The following is a 26,077-nucleotide window of genomic DNA, read 5'->3' as shown; positions in this document are numbered from 1 at the left end:
CTTTGCTCCACCGTAGCGTACAGTTGTTGACCAACTTCATCAAGGGAAGAGCGGGTTTTTGATTTATTTTCGCCTGCAGCGGGAGGTTGGTTGAGCTGAGACACATTTTGTTGTGGTCTCACCTTTTTAAGAGTTTGGTGGGTTTTTTTCATTCTGAAGATAACAATCTTTGTCACTCACCCACCGAGAGAACTCTTTGTTTTGTTGATATCAAAGAAACAAAAAAACGACAACAACAGCAAATCATTTATTTATTTCTATATAATAAGGACCGCTCTGGGAGCAAGCGTTTGTCTTCAAACATTGAAATGAAATAGCGAAAAAGCACATTTCTCCGGTTGTGTTCCACTTTGATGCGAGCTGAAGAACTTCTGTCGTCGGAGCTGCATTCTATGTTTATTAACAAGTTCTCCGCTCAGTTTTGGGCGACTTTCCCTTTCGCTTATTGGAGAGCTGAAACGCTCTGTTTGAAGTGTGTCTTTCAAGACGGCGATTGGGCTTCTAACCAACGGGCCTTTTTTATTATTATTATTATTATTGTTATTATTATTTATTTTTTATTATTTTTTTCTTCTTCTTCTTCTTCTTCTTCTTCTTCTTCTTGTTTTCGTCATGTGATTTACATATATGAAGCCCCTTGGTGTGGAAAGTGATTTAGTTTTTTTTCTCTCCCAAACTCTAAGCTCCAGCAGACCGAGGGTGTGTGACAAAATAAAATAAAATAAAAAGCCTCCAGGACAGACGGGGATGGAGGAGGAGGGCGGGTGGGGTGTTGGAGGAGATTCGGCAAATCCGCCCACGGCAAAGCCGCTCGGGGGACACTTCTCCCTCTCCTTTTTTTTCCGCCCTGTGATTCTAATGGAGTGAAGCTCATTGAAAATCACAGCAGAAAACGCCAATAAGACTCTCCACCGCCACTCTACAGCGCGGCAAAACGCAAACAAGCAGAGGCACCAATGCATTGACGCACACACACACACACACACACACACACGCACACACACACGCACACACACACACACACACACACACAAACGCGCACACTCTCTCGCCCCTTCTATCATACCAGGGTTCAAAAACACTTGCAAGTCTGGGACATACACAAACCAAACTGCAAAAATCTAAATTTTAATTCAGCTTATTCAGTGCACAGAATAACTGTTTGCACATTTAGTTTTTTTTTGTATATTTGACTATTTATGTTTCTAATTTGGCTTTATTTGGCACTTATAACCACTAATATTCTGTTGCTCCAACTCATGCTGCCAAAACAGCTTTGACCCGTGGAGACATGGACTCCACAAGACCTCTGAAGGTGTCCTGTGGTATCTGGCACCAAGACGTTAGCAGCAGATCCTTTAAATCCTGGAAGTTGTGAGGTGGGGCCCCCATGGATCGGGCTTGTTGTTCAAGCCCCACAGATGCTCGATGGGATCGGACCCTAACACCAACCATCCACATGATGGAGAAGAAAACATGATTCATGAGACCAGGTCACCTTCCATTGCTCCGTGGTCCAGTTCTGATGCTCACGCGTCCATTGTAGGAGCTTTCGGCAATAGATATGGTGGGTCAGCATGGACACCGTGACCGGTCTGCAGCTACACAGCCCCATACGCATCAAGCTGTGATGCACTGTGTGTTCTAACACCTTTCTATCATAGAAGCATTACGTTTTTCACCAAGTTGTGTTACAGTAGCTCTTCTGTGGAATCAGACCACTGCATACTGTGGTTTGATGCTCTAAACCCAGTCGTCTAGCCATCACAAATTTGGGCCTTGTCAAAGTCACTCAGATCCTTAGGCTTGCCTATTTTTCCTGCTTTCCACACATCTACTTCAAGTACTGAGTGTTCACTTCCTGCCTCATATATCCAATGCTGCCTAATATTCCAATAGCACAGCTTCACAGGTGCTATTGGAACAAGATGAGCAATGTTTTTCATTTAATTTGTCAGTGGTTTTAACTTTGTGGCTGATCCGTGTGTATATATATATATATATATATCTATATATATATATATATAGATATATATATTTACATATACACACACACACACACACACACACACACACACACACACACACACACACACACACACTTCCGGTCAAAAGTTTTAGAAAATCCAAATTTTTCCAGTTTTTATTGAAATGTAGGCGTTTAAATCATTTGAATAACCTGAAATGATGCAAAGGTAAGCCGTAAACTGGCAGAGGTTAAAAATAAAAAAAAGTTCTGGTTACCAAAAACTGAAAATAATGTAAATCTCAGAGTTCTAAATAAAGGCCTTTTTCAGGAAAGAAGTAACGGGTTAATCAATTAAAGCTGTTCTGCAGCGATGGAAATTAATTGAGCCTTGGAAGTTTATGCAATCAATTCCTACTGGTGTCCAAACTTTGGTTGATTATGTACAAACCTTTTGTATAAAAGCAGTGTTGGATCAGACTGTGCTTTTATCCCATCTGAAGCATCATTTGGACAATATTGCACTGCAGGAAGTATTCATAATGGCGAGAAAAAGGCAAGGAACAAAGGAAGACAGACGGACCATTATAACCCTTTAAAGTGTAGGTCTTTACTTTTAGAGAAATTGCAAAGAAAGCCATGATGTCAGTGAGTACAGCTTCCCACACCATTAAAAGTCACTTGGAAACTGAAGACAACTCTGGCAGGAGGAGGTCTGGCAGACCCAAAGCCACAACGGAATCAGAAGACACGTTTCTGAGAGTCAACAGCTTGCGTGGTAAGCGGCTCACAGGACAACAGCTTCAAGCACAGCTTAAAACCAGTCTGAGTAACAGGTCTCAGGGGCCAAGTCACACAGAAATGCTTTGCGGCCGCTAACAGCACCATGAATTGAACCATCAATTGTGCCCCGCGACACGTGCCGTTTTAGCGTCCTATTTCCAAAAGATATAGCGCCAACACTGGTGACTTTTATTTAAAGTGTTTGAGTAAAATACTGTTCCGGTGCTGTGCTTTATCCTGACGGGGTGGGGGTTCGAAAATAATGGAAATAATGAAAATAATGGGGGGGGGGGGAGGCTCCGTGGTCAAGGTGGTGCGGGGGACAGCTGATGAACTTGGGGTCCCCTGCATCCTGTCCCCAGGGAAACCCTGTTAGGCAGAGATGCGCAAAGAGGTATGAGTAAATCTATATTTTATATATATAATCTATATCTATATGATCTATATCTATATGATCTATATGATCTATATATATATATATATATATACTGTATATATATATGATCTATATGTATTTATATATATATACAGTATATATATATATATATATATATATATATGTATATACAGTGGTACTTTGACTTACGAGTTGAATTCGTTCCGTGACGGAGCTCGTAATTCAATCTGCTCGTATAGCAAATCAATTTTCCCCATTGAAAGGAATTGAAATGCCATTAATCCGTTCCAGTCCCCCAAAAAAACACCCCAATGTTTTTTTGTTAAGTGTTTTTAAATAAGAAAAATGTATTTATAAATAAAAAATATCGTATAAAAACATAATAAAACATAATAAAACAGAATGTCGAAGAGAATCCCTCATGTTTTTCGATGATTTCATGCTTAAAGTCAATGGACATCATCCGCTTCTTCTTTTCAACGCTCACTTTCTTTGGACCCATGGTTAGAAAAAACAAGATTCAAGATTCAAGATTCAAGATTCAAGATTCAAGATTTTTATTTGTCACATACATATACATACTTCCATACATATATGCAGTGAAATGTAATGCAACGCACCCGGTGATAGCACACAATAAGTCCTAGGAAAAAGTACAAAAATAAAATAAAATAAAAAGTTGAAAATTCCTTTCTAATAGACCGACTAACTGACTCCTAAAACGTAATACAGTAAGTGGAATACTTATAGAATAAGATAAAAAATATATAGAATAAAATACAATAAAAAATAAATTGAAATAAAATGGAATAAGTTGAAGGAATATGCCTATGTATATACAGATATGTGCATTTAAAGTTGCATGTGAATTAAAGTGGCATGTGAATGTGAATAGTGTGAGGTAGTGTTTGGGATAATACAGCACAGTATACAACAGTACGGCGCAGCAATACGGCATCACGAACAACCCTGAACAGTGATACAGTATGCGGTACAGTATGCTACATACAGTACAGTAGGTAGTGGAGCCTAGTGCATGGCTCAGTTAGGACCCCTGGTGAGGTCAGCGTTGACAGTTCTGATGGCTTGAGGGAAGAAACTCCGTCTCAGTCTCTCTGTTCTCGCTGTGTGACTGCGGAGGCGCTTGCCTGACCGCAGCAGCTGAAACAGTCTGTTGTTGGGGTGATGAGGATCCTTCATGATCCTACGGGCTCTGCTACTACACCTCCTGGTGTATAACTCCTGCAAGGGGGGGAGGGTAGTTCCAGTGGTACGTTCAGCTGAACGCACCACCCTCTGCAGGGCCCGCCTGTCCTGGGCAGTACAGTTCCCAAACCAGGCAGTGATGTTGCCTGTCAGGATGCTCTCCACTGCTCCAGAGTAGAAGGACTTGAGGATCCTCACCGAGACCCGGAATTTCCTCAGCTGCCTGAGGTGGTAGAGACGCTGCCTCGCCTTTCTCACCAGAGTGTCTGTGTGAACAGTCCATGTTAAGTCCTCTGTGATGTGGACTCCCAGATATCTGAAGCTGCTCACCCTATCGACAGAAGTCCCATTAATCCACAAGGGCGCGTGCGTCCTCGATTGTGATCCACGCCTAAAGTCCACAATCAGCTCCTTGGTTTTGCTGACGTTCAGGTGTAGGCTATTGTCCTGGCACCAGAGTGACAGGTCAGCCACCTCCTCGCGGTAGGCCTTCTCATCGCAGTCGGTGATCAGGCCCACAACCACGGTGTCGTCAGCAAACTTGATGATGGTGTTGGAGCTGGACCTGGCCACACAGTCATGTGTGTACAGGGAGTACAAACAACAACAAACAAATTGGCAAAATAATCGCACAAAAAGCACAAAACACAAAAGAGATGCTTCCACGCGCAGGTAACCACGTGAAGTGAAGGAGTGAGACGCGGGATGCTGGCCGCATTCGCTCGCCACGCCACCTGGCGGCGGTGCGCTTGAAGCTCGCTCCTCCTAACTCACATTTTTGCTCGCAAATCAGTACAAAAAATCGACGGAACGACGGCTCGTACCTCGGAAAACGTGTATGTTAGTGCGCTCGTAAATCAAGTAACATCTGTATATACTGTATGTATGATCTATATATTTGTATATACAGTATATAATCTATATACAGTATATATATGGATATATATATATATATATATATATATATATATATATATATATAATGTCTATATACTTTTATTCTAGTTGGAATGTCCAGGGACAGCTCTTCCTCTAGGTGACAGAGGTGGTCGCCTAGGATGCCATGCTGAGGGGGCCGCGGAGAGGGCGTGATCGGATCATAAATTGCACACCTGTCTCCCTCTCCGACGGTGCCAACTCAGGGACGATCGGTGCGCCAACTTTTATTTTTTATTTTTAGATGAAGGTTATTTTATTTTACTCCGTTTTCTTACGGAACCAGACATGAATGCCCCCTCCGTCACCAGTTTTTGCCGAGAGCGTTTAAATGGCTAGGGCCAGCCCTGGGAGTGTCCCAAAAAGGATCTGGAATTTGTCGCAACAGTCAGAATTCTTCAACCCACCCTTGGTGGAGTAGGTGAAACTCCACACTGCAGAGGGGCGGAGCTTATCGCATGCGTTTTTTGTTTTTTTTCTTCAGACTCACCATAAGAAGCGAATGAGACTTCCGGTGTTGTTGCTGTTCATCAGACTCGGCGTAAAGCCGTCCTTTGATTTTCCGATGGCAATGTTTTAGACCGACCGATGCTATGACAACCAACTTCACGGTCGTGTTCATCATTACATGTGCTTCTCCTTGTTTCATCCGTTCACGGTATTGAAAATAACGCCGCGTTTAATCACAGTGTTCTCTGAGCAGTTTGACATCAGAGGGACCTCCCCGGAGACGCTCCGTTCTGATCCCCGCCTCGTTCGGCTCCGTTCTGCTCCACTCCTGTTTTGAGGGGAAGCTCCTGCAATTTGTCTTCATCAGCCGGCTGCGGTGGACGTCCTCAGGAACCGAAGCAACCAGACCTGAAAAGCATCAAATCAACAGCACATTTTTCAGAAAATGGCAGATCCAATTTTATTCACGTCCCCAAGGCTCCAAACTCTTGGTGTGCTGACCCTTCAGTCAGGGGGAGGAGGTGGGAGGAGCTGTTGAAGATTGTTTCTGTCTCCCCCCGAAAAACCAGCCCCGGCGAGATGGGATGTGGGTTTGGGGGCTCGCAGGAGGGGAGCGGGGGTGGAGGGGTGCTAACGAGACGATGCCCCGGCTGATGTTCTTCGCCACGGCAACCCCCGATGCCTCGCCGGGCGATAATCTACGGCGGACCATAGAACGGATCGCAGGCGTGGTCCCTCGTCTCCTTTTTTTTTGACGCGCGGTGAGATAGCGCTGTCTGCTTTGCCACTCAGCCTGACGCGGCAGGGAAAGTGGGAAAAGGGCGCCCGCGTCGTTTTCCCGCGTCTGTAAATAACCCCGACGTGGAGGAGAGCGCCGGGAAAGTCAGATCTTCAAACCGGAAAAAAAGTCTGGGAAGGTTTCCCCGGCGAGGCCAGTTTGGATTTGATCACTTATTACCAGGCTCTTTCAACCGGTTGTCGGCGGCGACAGCTCACCGGGGGGCTGCCGCGAAAACGTTTCAAACGCCGCACCGACCAAGGGAATTAGCTCCTGTGTTGCAAGATCCAAATTGCAAGGCTGTAACAATTCATCCAATTCATCAGTTCCAGCAGAACGGCAGTTTTCACTCTGAAAGCGAGGACTGGTGGTAGTGATGAAAGGTCGACTCTTTTTTGAGATTCGGTGATTGACGGGACACTCGGTTAGAACGTCATTGGAGGTGTTTTGTCATTCGATTTTCAGAGTCTTTTGTCGTTTCGGTCACTCGGGTGAGTTAAATTCTGTCAAAAGGATTTCTTCTCATCTAGTCCCGGGGAATCGTCGTTAAGTTTGTGAGTCGATGGGAAACCCCACTCACCGTCTTTCAAAAGAGTCGATTGAAAAGATTTGCTCGCGATGAACGAGTCGCTTCAGAAAATGGCAGATCCAGAACCAAGCCGGTCTTGGCGCCGCGTAAAAGGTCGGCTCTTCATTCTCGATCGAGACCCTTCGGCCTGTTCCACACTCGATGCAAGCTACAATACGCCGAGCTACATCCGCATTGTGGGGGCGCTACCATCGTCATCGGGTGGGGGGGGAAGCATTGAGCGGGGTATTCGAACTTGGCTACCGAGGAGGAATGTATAATTTTGTATATTCTCAACAGCCGCGGAAAAACTCAAAAGAAGATGGTCAGTACATCCTCGAAGTACGACAAGAATGCGAGGTGGGGCATAGTATTCCACTCGTCTCCCGCTGCCGCTGTTGCCTGGAAACGGTGACTTGGCGCCTCTAGGGGGAACGCGAGGACTCGCACCCCACGTTTGCCCCCAGTTTAAAAATTCAAACGCACACATTTTCTACGCGAGAGGGGGGGGGGGGGGGGGGGGCGGGCGGTGACAGCCCTTACAAACGAAAAAAAAAAAAAAGCCTTGCATTCACAGTGACCGTGGTTTAAAATGCGCCGCGCCCTACGGATGTGTCGAAAACGCACACAGGACACGCGGCAGTGTCCGCTGGATGATGATGTCACCGCTGGTATTGAGGATGGGGGGGGTGGAGGAATTATCACGGGTTTGAATGACGTTTTATTTGCGAGGACAGTGAATGAATGAATGAATTATGAATAATGAAAAAAAAAAAAAAAAAAAAGCACAAGGGAGGAATCGACTTGATTGATTGAAGGGTAATATTTACGAAATTAAATAAATATTTGAATCCCATTAAAAACAGACAATAATTTAAATATGAAGAGTAATAAAGACAGCTTCATGGGCAGTGGGGATTACGTTCAACTATTTGAAAATAAATAAATGAATCAAAAATAAATGTAACCACGACAGTTATAAAATAAAATAAATAGGACATTTTGAAAAGAAAATTGTGCTCTCGCCTTTATTCTTTAAGGTGGAAACAGGGGGGGTTAAACCACAGCCTCGGGGGCCACATTTGTTCACAAGGCAATTTAACATCGTATACATTGCATCCATGCAACCCAATGTATATTGGGTTGTAACCCAGTGTAAATAACAACAAATTATTGGAAATTCCTGGGACTTAATCCTGATAAACCGCACATTTTTAGTTCAAGTTTCCGAATACAAAACACAATAACATAGAATATATCTGAACAAATAAAACACAATATTTTTAATGATTATGTCGATTTAGCGGAATGATTATTCGGCAAGTCATTAATGAGCGGCGTTTACGAAAGGTCATTTGTGTTTATTAGCACGTTTTTAGGTCTTGCAGGTTCGTTTTGTACGTAATTAAACGCTTGTCACGCGTGGAAAATTAATGAATTTCACCGAAATCCAGAGAACAAATCTTTTCCCAGATCTCAGATGTTTCCTCTCAGGGTTGGTTTCCTGTCGCGGTGTGAGCACACTATCATCGCAACCTTCTCTGACACTTTGAACGTGCAACTTTCCAATCGATCGCCGATTAATCACACCCTCAATATTGATAACGCCACCACTGAAATATTACAAGAGCATAAACAAGTGAGATTTATGTTGGTTTTTTTTTCCTCCTCCTCTGATGGGAAAATCACATCTCAGCAACTTTTATTGGAATACTATATGGGCGTGTGCCAAGCGCGCTATCAAACAATATGGATTAGGCCCCGTCAACACGCTGCTCCTTGTCAGGTTAAATGATAAAACCAGACTGGTGCAAAGCATGGCTCAGGGCTGGGATTATAAAGGGTTTCTTTATTTTATTTATTTTTTTATCCACCACCTTGCTCCTGTATTGATTTAAGTATAACTAGGAGATTTATCAACTGTTTGACAGCGACTTCAGTAACACTTAGAATTAAGTTGCAGCCGCACCGCCACAGAATAGCAATAGCAGAAACGCTGCCACGGAGCTGAATAGGCACGGTGCTGAAGCAGGCTTTACACCGGATTCGACAAACGGCAACGACAGACCGTCAGTCCATCCACTCCGATGGAGGCTCGGCTCCCGCAGGCGAAAAGCGGTGACGCGCTGCGCTGGGGAATGTTCACGTGCATTAATGGGGATCGGGGCTTAAAACTAAAAAAATGATTCACGACATTATTAGCCTTTACCTTGGATGTCGCCATGGTCACTATCCATATATGTCTGACTGTCAGATGCGTTTTCGGACTCACTTGTAAGTGCTGATATATTAGATAATTCATTAAATATCAGTATCATTGTCATAGATATTGTTTATATCCACTTAGCCCTGTGTTGTATCCATATTTCTATTCAAATCTGGAAAATTAATACATTGGAAGACTTTTAGTGTTTATCCTTTTTTTATTATTTTGTTATTTATTCTACATTTCCGGCGTGTGATGGCTAAACAATAATGTTCTTTTTGGGTGGAAAATTGATTTCACAGCAGTGGTGAGAAGACCAAACACAATCATGTTGATTGTCACGCATGAATCATGTAGGATGTTTTGGGATCTTACTGTAAATTTGGGCTTCAAATGAAAAAATGTGCTTAATTGAAAGATGTTTTGGACGGATTTGGAAGGAGGACTCATCCTCCTCGGAAGATCAGTTGAGTTGTAAAATAAAGTGAAATTCAGTGAAATTGCGACGATCCACAAAGAGCCTATATGGTCATAATGGATCTCTGGATTTGGATGTTGATAAAAAGAATAGAATAGAATAGAAAACAATAGAGTAGACCCAGGTTTGTGTCCAGGCTGAGGTCATTTGCTGTGTTACACTTTCTCTCCCTCGAGCCCAATTTGTGCCGCTAAAGGCAGAGCACCAACACCATGAGAAATTGACTCCAAACCATAGGTCCTGTTTTCTGAACAATAACCGATTTTTGGCATGTAATCCAGAATAAAAACTGGGAAATACAAAGCCTTCCAGACATTCTGGCTGAAAAAAATACGGCAAAAAGTGTTAACATTCATTTCACATAGGCTGTTTTGAATTATAAACACAGCCATATATTATTATGATGCTGATGATGATGATGATGATGATGATTATGTTTATTATTGATTATCACCGATACCACTCCAACAACCCCTCAGTAGCCAATTAGCTAATTCAAATCGCCCACAAATTGGTCCGAGGCTCCGGTCACATTGGCTCCACCCATATGCTGTGTGAGGATCTACGTTGGGCTGCCCCCGAATAAAGATATTCCGAGTCGACTATTAGTCGTCAGTTCAAGAAAATAGTTGTCTTGCACTTATTTGTGTATTCGTACCACATTTATGATATTCATTTAGACATTTAAAGATCTGTTTTTGGGGCATCAGAAAATGGTTTGACTTCCAGGGCTGAGAAATAATGTTATTGCTGACATTGTTAACACTGTGCACTGATAAATACAAAACCCACCGGCCAGCCTTTGAAACACTCATTTGATTCACAGGCGCTGCACACCAAGCAAGCCGCCTGTTAATTACATCGGTTAAACATGACATTGGTTAAACATATTAGGCCCTATTATTATATTATTAATGTACATTTTTAAATTACATATTGACATAATTTGCACTGGAATGAGATGCACGGGAGATCGTTTTCTCGGTGTCTTGGCGCCCCCTCATCAGCGACGCCTTTATGGGGCGCATTTCCTGGGGCCGTGAGCCCACCGTCACAGCGCCCCTCCTCCCCGTCCTTGCCGCCAGAGGCCTCCTCCGGCTCCGGCCCGGTCTGTCAGGACATTTTAAATCCGATTTGGTTATTCGAGAAGGTCATTAACAGTTTCAAATGGCACTTATACTATAAGTAACATTTTTTTAAATATACACAATATTTGTATACTATACACAACATTTTTTATACACAATATCTCGTATAATATAAACAACATTTTTATAATATACACAACATTTTTAATATTACACAATATTTGTATAATAAACACAACATTTTCTTAAGTATACACAATATTTTCATCATATATACAAAATTTTTTATAATATACCCAGTATATTCATAATGTACACAACATGTCTCTTATCTCTTATAATATATGAAACATTTTCTTATAATATACACAATATTTTTACAATACACACAACATTTTTATAATATAAACAACAGTTTTCTAATATATACAATATCTTTCATAATAAACATTCACAAACAATTTCACAAACAAAACATTTATTCTGACTTTAAGACAAATCGAGTCGTCTTAGTGGAAGTTTAAATTTCCATTTAAATGTCAGGTAAAATTGTTGTAAGGAACATCCTTATTCTGAATGTGTCGGAACAAACAGCAGAATGAACATTTTCTTGATTTATCTGTCACACCCACACAATAACTTAGAACCAGACTTTAAAATATGAATTTAATTTACAAGCGCTGCACGGTGTGCAGGCATGCAGCGAGCCGCATGTCAATTACCGGCATACCATCAAAAGCTGTTATTATTCTTCTGAATGTCAGCCAGCATGGAGAGTGGACATTTATTTTTGTTAAAATTAGTTTCAAATCAAAAGCGCTCTCGTGTTTCATAAAGGGGTCCAGCCATATAGGTTTTTAGGTTCTTTTGATAAGGCGCAGCTCCTGAATGGACGTCCTGTGACCAACCGACCAATGGAAAAACTTGGTCGACTAAGACTCTTCTCGTCGACTAACGCTTAGTAGACTATTTAGGGGCGACCCTAGCTCCACCCATATGCTCTCCGAGGCCCCGCCCAAATGTAGAAGTTGCTTGTGTGGCACGGTGGCGCAGTGCATTGCATCGGTTCAATTCCCGCCTGGGGCGCTGTTGGCACCGTCAATTGAGTTGTCAAATGAAACGTCAAACCGTGCAACGTCAGTTTGGACCCCCACCAAAAACATGCACGCATCATGGTCTGACCAGCGGTGGACACTCGTCACCAGGTCCCCCGGGCGCGTCCATGAATGCTGCCCACCGCTCCCGGCTGCGGCCCCCGGAGGAAGGACAAGCCAAGGATGGGTTAAACGCAGAGGCCTCATTTCACCGGCCACAGTCCAAAGCGTGTGCGTGCATGTGTTGTAGTGTGATGTGCTGTGTGACAATTAAAGATTCTTCTTCTCTAATTTATCATAACAGAACTCGTCACTGGTTCCGTGACAGAACTGTGAGACAGAAACCGCCCAGGTCTACCCGAAAAAGCGAAACCTCCTATGGAGATATTGATAAGGTTGTAATTTGATCATCATTTTGAATATGCAAAACATCCTAAATATGCCCACGATTTAAATACTTTTATGGGCGGTGGTGGGGGAGGGTTCTATGAATAATTCTCCCGGTGTCTGCATGGGTGTGAACCGGCACTTATCACAGATGGAACATGTGTAGAAGCAGCAGCGTTATCTCTATGGAGAGCAGCTGCCGAGCCGTGCACTGTGCGGGCGTGCAGGTGGGACCGAGCCGTGCACCGCCCGAGCGTGCAGGTGGTGTGTGATGGTGACAAGATGGAGTAGATACGCATGGACGGAAACTGCCCAGGAATCAAACATCATGACAAGTTGCCAGAGGATGAAGGATGAACGGCTACAACATCTAGCCAAATAGAAAAATAGCCAAGTAATGAACAAAAATAGACCGATTAAGAAATATCGGCCAAAAAGAGTAGTCACTTCTCTAAAAATAGCCAAATAAAAAGATAGCTAAACGCACAAAGAAAATAGCCAAATATACCAGAGAACAGTCAATAAGTTAAGGAGTAAGTGAATTATGAGTAATTATTCTGACCAACAGTGGTGGAACGTAATAACGTTTTTTTTTTGCTTTTTTGTTCAGTTTATTGCAATTGAATTACATTTAATTCTTTAAGTGCATTTAAAAGCAAATACTTACATAGTGTGTGTATATATATATATATATATATATATATATATATATAGACATACATATGTATCTCTACATACATCTCTGTGATCTCTGCTCCGCTGACCTCTGCACCATCTGCTGTGAGTCCCCGCACACCAAACAAAACCAATCACAACAGTGTGTCGTCGTGTGTTTGTTGTAGACGTGTAGCTTCTGTTGTATTTACTCCATAGCGTTCAGTGATTCCACCTCATCAGCCCACCAAAATCTGTTTCCGGAAAAAATTGTGGGCAGAAGTAAGCGATGCAGTTGCGGAATTTTCACCCACTTTAGAACTACAAGGCCTCATTTTAAAGTTTGTTCCCCCTGGGACTCTCTGGCGCAGGGATTGTTGGATTTTGTTTCATATAAAACGTCGGAAAATAAAGCCAAATAAATTAAAATGAATAAATAAATAAATAAATAAATAAATAAATAGACCTACAATAAATGGTTTTGTTTGGAAAAAACGCCTACATTATTTTTTCTAGACAGAAACAAACTCAAGAATTATTTTTCCACCGTCTGCGGCGCCTTCATGGTCAGTTGGTATTGATTCCTCTTTCATTAAAAATATGTGTGCTGGTCTGTGATACAAAGGCTCGTTTCCACCCAAAGTACCCAGGGCTTTTAGGCCCAAGATTTTTCTTTCAAGGAACTACAAATGTGCCTTCAGCCCATTGTTGCCTGCATTTCCATCGCCATGTAAAGACATATGAAGAACTATACAAACTGCTCGAGTCCAGCCGGCAGTAATGCAGGAGACCATACACCAACAAGAAGAATAAAATGGATAAAGAAAGACTTTGGTTGTCTTTCTTTATCCGTTTTATTCTTCTGTCCATGTATTTGCTCTGTATTTATGTCGAAAAACATGAGTTCACACACAGGGAATCGAACCAGGGTCTACTGTGTGGGAGGGCGAGCTCACTCCACTGTTCGCGCCAGATGTCAATTAGTGTGTCAATATATAAATGCACATACACACACGCACACACGCGGTTGTTTTATTGTTTTCTGTTTTTTATTACCAAAACATTTTTTTTATACGGTTTGCAGCTACAGATTATTATTTTTTTAATTATAAAATGCTGCGAGTACCTGACCAATCAGAAATGTTCCGCGCTGAAAGCTCCACCCCCAAAGTTCCTGGACTTTTGAGGAGTACTAACCCCCCGAGCAGGGACTTTATCATTCCCGGAACTTAATTTAGACCCTGGTTCCTGCGGTCGAAACACACTTAGTTCCTCCGAAGGTTCCTCGTTCCTGGGGAACGTCCCTGCCATGGAGATGCGGCTCAACAGCCGCTTGTCGCTCTCCAGCCGTTGGCCGGACTTGCTCAGATGGGGGGCGGTTCTAATTCTACGGAGGCCCCATGTGAGGTAGGAAGGGGCTGCTAATCTGAACGGCTCGGTTCAGGGCATGTGTTCTGAAACAGACCACTCACAATGATGTGGTCTCATTACACCAGAGACCCCAATGTATGTGACCGAACGCTGGCAAAAGGTGAGTTTTGCGCAACAGGTCACCTTTGAGTAGAAATGTCAATGTGGTACTTTCACTTTCACAACAGTAACCTTGTGTCGGGGTATTTTATTTTGGACTTTCAAGTAGAAGCACTGACTGCTTCTTCCTCCATCGCCGAAGTCACGATTTCCAGTGGGGCCGAGGGTGCGCAAGTCATTTCTGGTCACGGAGCAGATTTGAGCCAAACATGTTATTTTTCTTATTAAAAAAAAAACCCCTTTGTAGAGAATTGTCCACTTGATTTATTTTAAACGAATTCATGCAGTGACCACCTCAAGGGGCCATCCATTTATTTTTATTCTCCCTTCATTGATTTCCGACTGAAAGGACAGCCTTCATGTAATAGTCCCCTTTAAAAGCTACCCTGTATTATTTGTTATGACCTCACCGCTCCACTCCCCTCTATACCATTCTATTCTGGATTCTGGAAACACATTCCGGTGATGGGATGACCATAGCTGTGGTAGTTTGATGTCTGAGTTCCAAAGTACATCTTTAAAGAGAATAATACTTTGGGGATGAGATGGACGGAGGATTGAGCAATAACAAACAGTTAAATGTGAAAAATGTATGTTTGAGTACTGAAATAAATTAGAATAAACACTTCAAAATCTGTTTATTTTCATTTATTTTATTTTTTTTATGTTCTAAACTTCATTATTATTACATAAATGTAAATTAATTTAATCGAATATAAACAGCAAATCTGTAATTTTAGAATTTTTTTCAGTTTATTTCTGTTTTTATTTTTATTTTTGATTTTTTTCTAAGTCCGTTTTTTTTTTCTTTGCAATAGCCAAAAATCCTCCTTGTTGTTGTTATTTTATTCTGTACTTCTGTCGTCATCACAGCGCAGGCGTTTTTCGAAGCAGCTTGGCATTATCGCTGATCACAGACTGTCAGAGATAATTTTGATGTTTTTCCCGATATGGGGAGAGGAGACGTCAAGGGCAGGTGGCGGTGTTTTTTTTTTTTTTTACGTGGGGAAATTAAGAAAGAAAAATCACAGACACATCTGAAAAGTTTCGACGCAAGAATCGCAGCTTTCCCAAGTGATGACGGTTATCTCCTGCAATTATTCTGCACGTGCTTATCTCGGAGCGTGGGCACATGGCGGCAGAATATTGATGAGGCAGAATGACATTTGACTTTCTGTGTTTTCTCTGCCCTTTGTGCCTCAAAGTGTAATCAACGTACGTCCAAAAGGCTGAAGAAAACCCCCAATAATAATAAAAACAAACAAACAATGCTTCAAATTAGCCACACAATTCATGGTCAATTTTGGTTCATTTCTGTCAAATCCATCATTATAATGCACGGTCTAAAAAAAAACAAAAACAAAAATAACAGGTTTTGGCTGGAAATTTAGAATGAAGTCTTTCGAATTGAAACGTTTTATTTATCTTTTTTTTTATTGAACCTTTTTTGGTCCAGGTTAGTCTCGTTGGGCTGGAGACCCGGAGCCAAGAAAGCAGTGGAACAAAGTTACTGAAGAGATTCGACCATAACAGGGATCTGCGACACCATAGAAAACAACATTTACACCCTGGAGAAAGTGAGCATCTGGGAGGTAAAACAATTAGAAATCACAGCTTTCTAATTTCGAATTTAAATGTTTTTTAATTTGGTGGCACGGTGGCGCAGTGCATTGCACTGCTGCCTCACAGCAAGAAGTTCCTGGGTTCGATTCCCGACTGGGGCGCTGTTGGCACCGTGCTCTGGCGGGTTACCTCCCAAATAGGAGCCTTTCTGTGTGGAGTTTGCATGTTCTCCCCGTGCTCACATGGGGTTTCCTCCACCTCACGTCAGTAAGGACCCCCCCAAAAAACATGCACACATCATGGTGTGACCAGCGATGGACACTCATCACCAGGTCCCCGGGCGCATCCACGAATGCTGCCCACTGCTCCTGGCTGTGGCCCCCGGTGGAAGGACAAGCCAGGATGGGTTAAACGCAGAGGAACCATTTCACCGGCCACCATCCAAAAGCGTGTGCGTGTGCATGTGGTGTGTTGTGTGACTAATAAAGATTCTTCGTTCAGCTTCATGGTGCACAGTTGTAACCTTGAACCTTGCAACCTGAAATTTGTTCGGAGACAAACTCCTGTAGTTTCAGGGTGCTGTAAAAATATGAATTTTAATATTAATCCCACATTGCCTGCAAAAGCACAACAATGAATTATAATTATGAATTGTATTAGTAGTAGTTGTAGTAATAGTAGTAGTAGTAGTAGTAGAATGAGTAGTAGTAGTCGTGATAGTTGTAGTAGCCTATCGTTATTAAATCATTCAAACTTATTAAAAACTAAACTATTGTTTTATTATTATTAATATTTGATAAATTATTTGATAAATATGAAAAATATGTAGACTCCCCCTGAAGCAAGAAGCCCTTTTATTTGAAAGTATTTAAATGAGTTTATTGTTTTTATTTAAATGTATTTTCATTCAATTATAATTATTATTTTTTCTGCCACACCCCACCCGCCACGCCCCGCCCCGCCACACCACACCTGCCACGCCCCGCCACATCCCATTCTCCACACCCTGCCACGCCCCACCCGACCACGCTCCACCACACCCCACCTGCCATGCCCTGCCACGCCCCGCCCCACCGCACCCCACCTGCCATGTCCTGCCACACCTCACCCGCCACGCCACGCCACATCCCATTCGCCACGCCCTGCAACGCCCCGCCCCGCCACACCCCACCTGCCAGATCCTGGCACACCCCACCCGCCACGCCCTACCACACCCCACCAGCCACGCCCCGCCACACCCCATTCTCCACGCCGTGCCACACCCCACCCGACCACGCCCCACCACATCCCACCTGCCATGCCCTGCCACGCCCCGCCCTAGCACACCCCACCCGCCACGTTCTGCCACACCCCACCCGCCACGCCCCTCCACACTCCATTCACCCTGCCCTGCCAAGCCCCGCTACACCCCACCTGCCACGCCCCGCCACACCCCACCTGCTACGTCCTGCCACACCCCACCAACCACGCCCCGCCACATCCCATTCGCCACGCCCTGCAATGACCCACGCGCCACACCACACGCCACCTGCCACGCCCTGCAACGGCCCACCCTGCCACACCCCACCAGCCAGATCCTGCCACACCCCACCCACCACGCCCCACCAGCACAAGTTAGTTTTGCGAGTTCATCCCAAGATTTGTTGCCAAAAGTCCAAACAAGCTTGTTTTGTATGTTGCAGTGATCAGTAAGAGGTGACAATCACAGAGACGTGGTCCAACCAAAAAAAACAAAAACAAACAAACAACACAAACGATGAATAATGTATAAAGTTTTCTCACGTCGCGCTTACAAGCCCCAGAAGCAGTTTCCACAACCTTCAAGCAGATTCTGGAAACTGTGAGGGAGGGGAGCATGGACTCAACCAAAGTCAGCGTCGGCGGTTGCAGCGGCCAGGCCGGCACGGTACGGTCGGTGACTTTCCTCCTTTGATCCCTGTAAACACGGCGTGTGGGCTCCACTGTGGACCTCTGCTCCTACTGCCTCTCTTCATCTGCGACCCTTTAACTGACTCTTTCTCGCCATGAATCGCCGCGTCAACTCCTTTATTTCTCCTTGATCCGTAGACCGCCGCGTCTGCTTCTTCCCGTTCTACGCCGTGTCCACTTGCCGTATTTGTTTTGCCGTCCGCCGCACACCGCCGCGTCTACTTTTGCTCTCCTTCAACCGTGGGCCGCTCTCCTCCTTTTTGACTGCCGCGCCGACTTGTTTTTCGTAGCCTTCTTCCTTTCTTTTTGACCGTAGACCGCCGTGTCTATAATTTACCTCTCCTTGATGCTCTCGCCCGCAATGTATTATTTAGTGTAGCCGTGTCTTGGGTGTTGGGATGCTGCGCACGTTTGAATGAAATTGAGGACAAACCGATTCACAAAATGAGCCACTAGCACGGAAGCACGTGCACTTACAGCCGGGACGGCGCGGCGCCGTCGGGGACTTTTCCCTTTTAATCCCTGTAGACGCCCTGTGTGGGCTTCACTGTGGAACGCTGCATCTACTCCTTCTCTTTATCTGCGACCATACACCGCCGTGTCTACTCCGTTCTCTATCCGTAGGTTATCCGCTGCGTCTACTCCTTCCGCCTCCACGCCATATCTTCTTTTTTATTTATTTGTATTTTATATTTTTTAGGGGTTGCTCTCTCCCTATAGGTCTCCATGTCTACTCCTTTCTTTATCTGTATTGTTTATTTATTTATTTATTTATTTGTCTATTTATTGATTTATTTATTTTTTTTTCGGGTGGGGGGTGGCGCTGTCACTATAAATCTCCACGTCTACTTCTTTAGACCACCAAATGTACTTTTTAAAAAACTTAAAGCAGACAGCCGTGTCTACTCAATTTAAATATGTTTAAATATTCACTATAGACTATATTTTTTATAGACTGCCATTTCTACTTCTTCTTATCCTTTTTTTCATATGCAGGTCTAACTTTTTTTCCGTTTTTTATCGATATACCTCCAGTATCTCTTCTAGTTTTGACCGCTGCATGTACTTTATTTCTCTGTCACTATAGACATGCAATGTCTACGAACCTTTTTTTTATTTTTACTCTGTAGACCGTGTCTGTACTCCCTTACGGGCCTCTGTGGGCCGCCATGTATACTTTTGTCTTTGAAACTCCGGCCTGTTGGCGTGGTGATGACTGCCTGCGTTTGAACGCAGCTACATTTTGTGCAGTGAGCAGTGCATGATGGGAAACCGGCGTTGGCCATAGAGACTTCAATGTGTATTCGCTGTCGGTTGGTAGTGGGGCTCAGCTTCTCACCGGCGTGTCGCTGTCGTGCAAGAACTTTTAGGTTGACCATGTTCTGTTTTTACACATCCAGGCTGGTGTGCCGTACAGCACGACGGAAACATCTCATTTGCGCATTACGAACTATTTGACAGTCGTGCGCTTTAAGCGTGATTGCGTTGGCGGCCCCCAAATGTTGCACCTGAATATAAGACTTGATACAGGTACGTGGCACACGGGTCGACTGTAAAAAAAAGAACTTTGCTGGACTAATCCAAGGGAACACTGTCCCGAGTTGCCCAATTGCTTTATAAATTTAAAGTTTCGTCTTGCAGTTTTCGTCTCTTTCGGGAAAATTAACAACTTAGACGGTGGCAATCCAAACTGTTGCTTTGTCTCTAATACATGGAAAGGAATCCTTCTGTATTAACCACACGCTGGGCAATGTGTCCGGGGCATTCGGCACAACTTGTGCCGGACCACATTCTTTGATCTTGGGCGCTGTGGTGTTCAACGACATTTCAGACGTGGAACTGATGATTTGTTTATTTTTCTCACGAACAAATTGGAAACTGCCCACCGCAGGCGGCTACACCACCACGCGGCGCGGTTGCCCCCACCTGCGTGGCTGCGCCGCGCTGCGTCGTTTTGACGTCGTCGTTTTATGAGTCGGATGTCGGACGGAAGTCAAAGCGAACGACTGCGGGTTCGTTGAATTGGGGATTCACGAGCCAAAGACGCCGAAGAGGGGGACCGAGACGACGCCCGACAATCGAGGTTCGAGGCTTTGGGCTTTTTTTTTATCTTCAGACAATAACACACGTGAGCGAGTCTTTACACCACAGACTCCCACCCTTTCCACAGAATCGACGTATTTGGTCGAAGCGGGCGACGGCGATTAAGGTACCGCCCCGGAACGACCGTGGGCCAGGACCACGAAACCCTGCCGTGTGTCGTTGACTGTGCGGTGGTTTAATTCTGACGTGTCGAGCCGTGCGGTTGAATTTCCGCTCGGCATATGTCGACGGATAAACAACCGACGCCCACGTCTGCACTCGTACTACACTGCCACTTATTCAAATGATCATTTTTACGACCCTGCTTGGCGGTGAGGGACCGGGAACAATAGAAACAGCTGAAGGAGCGAAATACAAGATGGTGCTTAAGTCCTTATTCAGAATGTGAACGAGTTACGACGTAAACCGTACAAGGATGCTTACAAACTGAGCGGCACGTTGAAGAAGCACGAGGAGGAAAGGACTGATGGTGCTGGAGGAGAGAACCAATCAAAACGCAGAAAGAAAATACAAAAATCCCGTCTGCTCTCAGTAGTCGGTCATCAAACACACAACCCCTTATATGTTTGGGGTGAAGCCAAATACGGTATTTGGGCAAAGCGCAAATATTGGGTTTTTCTGAAGATTTATTTGGTGCAAATATTTGAAAATGATTTGTTTTTCGGGGCGAACTCATCGCAAGCCTTGCTTGGTCTCAGGCAGCCGGACGTGGAGGGGTTCTGCTCTCGTTCTCGGCATACGGTACTTCAGTGAACACTTCTTATTTGGAATGATTTGTTTGTCTTGTATTCTGTCTCGTCAGCGTCCTCCAATTAGGGCGGGCGCCATCAGCATCGGAATGTGTTAGGTTGGGGTTGGTTTCATCGGTTTGAGTGTGGATGAGGAACTGAACGTTAGTTTTGAAAGATTTCCTTTTCATTGATGGTAAATACGATACGTAAAACCATAACCCAATGTTACATTTAGGTGTTCATAATTATTATTAGTTTATTAGATTAACACTTTATCACCCTAAAATTAAAAGTGGGATAAAACCAAAAACAGGATGGTAACGCCTATTTCCTTTTATTCCAATACTAATGCCGCCTCAACAAATACAAAAGCTGGGCTTTGTGCACATCCCTATCGGGGGAGCGGTGTCCTCTAAACTGGCGTTCCTAACAGCAAGTGACCTGTGCGCACATGCGCTGTGGAGGGCGCCCCGTGTAAACCTTTCCCTTTTCCCCAAGCAACAATCTTACCAAGTACTTCAACAGAGCTCTACCTGCAATGGCAGAAAGCTCACTGAGTGAGTGAGGAACCATGAAGTGTATGTGTTGTGGCTTTCGACGACGGCGAATGGCTGGTTGAGATCCAGGGGAGGGGACCGATTTTTTAAAGGAGGCCGGTACCACTCCCGACACACCAGCCGCAACAAAGCTGCGGACAATGACAGAAGACCAACACACAAAGTGACGGAAAATGGTGCGCGGCGCATGACTTGTAACGGTCATCTGCAGTAGGTCATAAATGGCCTGGTGTTTGCCGCCGGTCTGTTTGGACGTCCCGCCGCCTGCTCTCGCTCAGGCGAACCTCAGCCCTTGATCGACTCCGGCCCTGGTCCTCGTCTCAAAGCTCGAAGTGTATTCGAAGAAAAAGTGGATGGTAAAACTCTGGCAGCATGTGGAGGGACACCAGTCCAAGGGGTTTTAGTTGGGTTTTTTTTTTTTTTCTTTTGTGGCACACCAGCAATGTATCATGGGACGACAGAGCACCTGCTGGGACCCAGATGTGCCGTGGCGCAGGGTTTTTTTTTTTTTTTTTTAAACAGGGCGGCTGGTGGAGCGGCTCCCTCAGGGACTCGGCGCCACAGCTGCGACAACGGGAGACGTTCTTCTGCCTGATCTCCACATCTGAGCTGCTCCCCTGCTGCTCCCCATACCGACAGACCGGGTACTGTCGTGCGCGGTCTCCGCCGTTCGGGATACTGCCCCCCCCCCCCATGGGCCTGAGAAAATAACAAAGCACCTTAATGTTAATGGTTTCCATCAGTGAAACAGAACATGAGGAGCGTCTTACTTATAATCAGTCCTCGGCTGTCTGGGATACAGCTTGTGAGCAGGACTTGCACTCCATGTGTCTAAAATAGTATCATTTTTATTTAATCGCCTTGGACCTTTTGTCTAGTTTGTTTCTGTGTAACCTCCAAACACATTCATCTAACATACCTGTAATTAGCCTCGAGGGGGATATTGGGTCGCTGCCTCAGCTGAGATATTGAAAGGGAGATACCCTCCCTTTCAATATGACACACAATAGAAACAAAACTTAGCCAAGGTTAAATAAGAATTATGAACGTGTGTCACAGAAGTTTTAAGAAACAGAAAAACATGAGACAACGAGATTTTCATTTTTCAATTATTTTTTCGTGGTTTCTCTTATTTTTCTTTTTTATTTTTTCTTCGTCGTCTTTCTTTCTCATTTATTTTTAAGAAAACACATGAAGTCGAGACAAAACATTATTTGTGCTTTTAAAAAACCATTGATGTTGAGGTTGATGTTAAATAAGCCACAGACAAAGTTAAGTCTATGGGTATGGTTTTAAATACAAACAGACATGTATATCTTTTCCAGCAACATGGGATTAGTGAATCACCTTTTTGTTGAGTTTTTTTGCGAGGATGAGTTAGTCCCCTTGGCAGGGAGTGATGCTGGAGCCCATTGGTAAAAGCTTTTCGGCCGTTTTCCTTAAACGGATCAAGGTAATGGTTAAAATTTATATTCCATTCTTATTCGGGGGCAAACTGCATATGCAGTGGTGCATGAAGGAGTGAGCATGTGAGTGAATTAGAGGTGACATTAGTCGCAAAGTCACCATATTGACTTTTATTTCGATGAAACATGATCACTTTTGCAATCTATGCTCCTCCCAGCCTCAAGCTCCGTTCAGTTCTCAAACTTTTGGTATTGTGAATGCAGAAATTTAACTTTTTTTTTTTTAAGTTGCTCTTAATGACACCATATGTGTTGTGTTTTTGTGGGGGGATTTCACGCAATGTTTGAAGAGGTGATTGAAATGTGAGATTTGATGATTTATCTGAGGGTCTTGTGTAGACATCTGCTCCGCTCTTTGTTCAATCTGCCACTGAGATAGTCCTCCAGGGACGTATTTATTAAAGACAAATGGTGCGGATACTCGACTTCCCGTTGCCAGAATCCAAAACGCTACATCCATGGATCCATGGGTATGTTTGACAATCGGGCGGTTTCCTGCACTTAATCAAACCATTTAGATTGTTTAGAAAGATGATTTAAGAAATCACCAGCCTTTAGATCTCATAATACACTCAATCTAAGTGGATTATTTAAAATGACCAGACAAAGATGGAATAGGGCCGACGCCCTCCACCTGCACACGCACTGTGCTCAACTCCGGGCAAAGCGACGTATCCTGCGCAGCTTGTTTATTAGCGACGTGTACAACCAGATTGCGATGAGAAGTTGGGCTCTTTACGCTTTACTGACTCATTAGACTTTAGTTAAATTTTCAGACTCTTTGATTGGTCGATTCAGTCAGAGTTGATTGAGTTGCGAATGGAATTCACAAAAAGAATCATTTAAATTATGTCCATTATTTATTTAGGAAGAATACAAAGTGTAAATCAGGCAAATTCACTTTGAAGTAGGAAAACTACCTTCACCCTATTTACTCACGGCTTTTTGTTGATGAGTCTTGGTTCAGCCTGTGTCTGGCTGCGGTTACCAACGACTCTTGTCGGAGTGACTTCGGACTCGGGTCATTTAACACATTTGTTACCTGGGGTCGGGGTGGTGGGGCTCCGCATGTTCGGCAGTGGGGGACTGGTCGGGGGCCCACTGGGGTTGCAGAGCGGCCTGCCATGGCTGGCCGCTCTATGGCTGGTCGCAGTGGGTAGGGTGCACCCTGCTGAAAGAGGGCGCCGCTGGCAAAGAGCACACATTGACGACTGTGGTTTTCGGGGTGGGCTGTGTGCTGGCGGGTTGGCATAGGGATGTGGTCGGCCGGGCGGCGACCTCTGTCGGCCCTCGGGGCCCGGCTCCAGGCCTGTGGTCTGTGCCCGGTGCCTGCAGCCTGGTTTCTGCACTTGCGGGTGTGTGTAATACCTGTGCATGGGGGTGGGTTGTACAGTATGTGTGAGCTTCACATACATTGCTTCACGTGGTTGGTGCACTTAGGGGTCATGTGTGGGTGTTGCTCCGGCTTGTTGTCGGCTTCTCTGTGGGTCGGTGCTCCTTCTGTGGCCGTGGTGCATCGAGTGTTTTATGCAGTCGTTGAGTGTCGGCTGCGGGGCTCGTGGGTGGCTACGAGGCCTTTTCCGCTGCTTGGAGGCGCTGCAATGTAATTCTGACCTTAGACACCAGAACTAATTGCGATCAATTCCATGCACTCACGGTTGGACTCATCACACACATTCACACACACACACACACACACACACAGCCATCATCTGCCTCAAGCATGCCCCAAACACCCTCCTTATACATCCTTCTCCCTTGCTCTCATTTACTGCAATAGCTATCACAGGAATAAGCTACATACCGTAATTGCTGTTCCAATTTTAATTAATTATGTTTTGTCAAACACATTGTGATAGTTTCTCCTACCACACACCACTAGAGTGACGTTTTCAAGGCCTTCCGGCACAGAGACACAGAATACAGGGTTGTAGACACAGATTATTGTAGAGGGCAAGGGGGAATTAGCCCAGGAGCAGAGAGACATGTGTCATGACAGGGGCTCCCCCCTGAGTGTGTGTGGGGACGGAGGTTTAACCTGCTGCTCGTTACACCGACCAATGAGCAACAGCTATGCAGCCACACTGAACCCAATTACGAGATCCAGGTCGGGTGTGGCCGCTCAAACCACGCCCTGGCCCTTTCTCAATCTGCGTTCTGGTCTGTACTTGTGTTCTTGTGGACTTGTGAAACGTCATCAGCCGCAGCCCAAGTACTGTTCCAATTCAAAGTACGCGTCAAGCCAAGTCCATTCCAAATGCCCGGATGTGGACTTGCTCCGCCCATTCTATCGAGGATGCATCGGTGGTGACTTGAGCGGACTTGGGACAGCCAAGTATCGCAGAATGCATTTGGCACCAAGCGGTGGTAATGGTATTGGTCTCCGGGAGTCTGTACTCCCGAGTCGAACTTGCCAAGTCTGAACCACCAAGTCTGCGCGTCCTTGGTATTGAGAAACGGCCCATCCCCACACCACAAAAATGTGGTCCTCGGGTGTTTCTGTTTGTCATGGTAACGTTAAGATTGTTCTCGAAAGAGGGGAATGGGTGGCGGTCTTGTGAAATAAAAAATAAAAAACGTGCTCTCGTTATCCCATAGGTCATCCACAGGACAGAGTTATTGCTAGCAGTCCTTGAAGATTAATAAGGAGTGGCATTGCAAGTTGAGAATTCGAACTCCATGTCCTCGATGCAATGGCACACACACCCTGTGTTGTATGCCAAGCCTGCTGACGGCACAGGTAAATAAAGATTTGTGTTCGCTACCCGCGAATCGTTTGCAAGTCGTGCATCACCACAACCTCGCACATGAAGGCAAATGGCTCCAACTCACAGGAAACAGGGAACCAAGTCCTGTCATTTGTCAAGGATGTTGCTAGCAGCGACCCAGAGGCTCAGCCTGTGTAAAACAGACATTTGCCTAGAGGCCCTTCTTATCTTTTCTTTTCTTTTTTATTTTTACTGATATTTCCCTTCTACTTTCATGTTCTGGAGGCTGGCAGGCTGCTTTGTTCAAGGGTTTGTATCTCATTGCAGAATCTAAATCTCGCATCCTCTGTTGCAGGGAAATCTGAAAAAGAAGTGCTGCGCAGTGACACACAGTGACAGTTTATGACTGTGAGCGACCTGTGTTTAGGGCCAAAGGCTTTATATTTATTTTTTTAAAGTGCTCCAGGAGTTTATTTTTAAGTAGAACTAGCACACCTTC

Source organism: Zeus faber (genome assembly GCF_960531495.2).
Source record: "Zeus faber genome assembly, chromosome: 10".
Lineage (NCBI taxonomy): Eukaryota > Metazoa > Chordata > Actinopteri > Zeiformes > Zeidae > Zeus > Zeus faber.
Note: the sequence above shows the minus strand (reverse complement) of the source record.